This window comes from Formica exsecta, unplaced genomic scaffold (genome assembly GCF_003651465.1).
Source record: "Formica exsecta isolate Colony F162 unplaced genomic scaffold, ASM365146v1 scaffold609, whole genome shotgun sequence".
Lineage (NCBI taxonomy): Eukaryota > Metazoa > Arthropoda > Insecta > Hymenoptera > Formicidae > Formica > Formica exsecta.
The window spans coordinates 1,313-3,726 of NW_021853370.1; positions in this window are offsets into that span (position 1 = coordinate 1,313).

Sequence of the window (2,414 nt, forward strand, 5' to 3'; positions counted from 1 at the left end):
TTAACCGAATTATTCTTCAGAGGAAAGATAATTTTCAGACTCTCCATTTTTTAAATAAAAGAAAGCGAATAATTTCTTTTTACTGAGTTCTTTTTAATTTCAAACGAAAAATTATATTAATTGTAAATGTAATGAATTAATAAGATGCAGTATTAAGTAGAAAAAGGACGAAATTTCGTATAAAAATGCAGGTTCTGAAATCCACCGTTTCGTCAAAATTATAATATATGCTAGGGCAGATTTCAAGTCTTATAATTATAAATATAACATTTCAAACAAAGTTAAGTTCGTATAACTGTCGTATTTCTGAAAACAAAAATAAATGGTTAAAAAAAATTATAGTTTTAGTTTACTTTCTTTTCAAAAAAAAAAAGATCAAGAATGTTCCTAATTGGAATTAATATTCAGATACTTTGATTTTTCCTTGTCGAAAACTAAACGATCTGAAAACTATCACTCCGTCGCAATATATATACCTGGAAACTACCACTAGATCAAGAATTTTAATACTTTCGGCTTCCTAGATATGATTCAAATATTTTATAAAGCTCTTGTTATATGTTTTGCTTTATGTTTTATTATCAGTATGTGGAATTATTCGTTTAACATGATTCATGATGACTTTAATTTTGCATATTGATTTTTGTCAACCTGCGGAAAAAAATCGGTTGTTTAAATAAATAAGAAGAATTCGTGGGAACTGAATCTTCTTTTAGAAAGTTACGGAAATCACTCTATTCTAAGATGGGCAAATCTCTATCAAAGTAATCATTTAAAGAAACTTAATAATTTCGGTCTTTTCTTGTCGAAAACTAAACGATCTGAAAACTGCCATTTCGCTGCAATATATAGACCTGGAAACTACCACTAGGGCGAGAATTTTAATATTTTCCTAAATGTGATTCAAATATTTTATAAAGCTCTTGTTACATGTTTTGCTTTATGTTTTATTATCAGCCTGTGGCATTATCCGTTTAACATGATTCATAATTTTAATTTTGCATATCGATTTTTGACAATCTGCGGAAAGAAATTGGTTGTTTAAATGAATAAGAAGAATTCGTGGGAACTAAATCTTCTTTTAGAAAATTACGGAAATCACTCTATTCTAAGATGGGCAAATTTCTATCAAAGTAATCATTTAAAGAAACTTAATAATTTCGGTCTTTTCTTGTCGAAAACTAAACGATCTGAAAACTGCCATTTCGCTGCAATATATAGACCTGGAAACTACAGCTAAGGCGAGAATTTTAATATTTTCCTGAATGTGATTCAAATATTTTATAAAGCTCTTGTTACATGTTTTGCTTTATGTTTTATTATTAGCATGTGGCATTATCCGTTTAACATGATTCATAATTTTAATTTTGCATATCGATTTTTGTCAATCTGCGGAAAGAAATCGGTTGTTTAAATGAATAAGAAGAAATCGTGGGAACTGAATCTTCTTTTAGAAAATTACGGAAATCACTCTATTCTAAGATGGGCAAATTTCTATCAAAGTAATCATTTAAAGAAACTTAATAATTTCGGTCTTTTCTTGTCGAAAACTAAACGATCTGAAAACTGCCATTTCGCTGCAATATATAGACCTGGAAACTACAGCTAAGGCGAGAATTTTAATATTTTCCTGAATGTGATTCAAATATTTTATAAAGCTCTTGTTACATGTTTTGCTTTATGTTTTATTATCATCATCTGGCATTATCCGTTGATGTATGATATAAACAGAAGAGATCAAATATTTTTTTTGCATTTATTGATTTATTAAATATACTTATATATCGCGAAATAGTGCAATACAAGAAAAAAAAATGATAAAGTGATAAAGAAATGATAAAGGAAAAGAAGTAATTTCTTCTAATCGATGTCATATTGAGCAAAGTTAGATTATATTAGCGAAACTGAGCGCATGCTTACACTTGAGTGAATCAGTGTATTATCAATTAACATATTTGTGATAAAAACATTGTTAAAAAATGATTGCAATGGAAGCATCGAAGGAATATTTAAAGATTTTGACTGGCCATGTTTTCGATAACGATAATCTGGTAATTATACATATGCGCGAACGCGCATTCATGTATAATGTTTATTTATATTTTATATATAAATGTAATTAATGCATAATTAATATTTTTAGGTTAACTTACAAATGGCTAAGCAATGCGATTATGTTAATATAGCAAAATAAATCTTGTGGGAATTTTATCAAAAATATCATAAAACAATATTGAATATACATTTTGAATAATTGACTTCATATAGAATAATGAAATGATAAAATTATATCAATGCACTTCTATAGTGTCCACAAACATTTTGTGTATTTGGAATTACTCGCAACTTTTGGTTCTGGAAATGTGAATATTTATTTATATTTTATATATAAATGTAATTAATGCATAATTAAT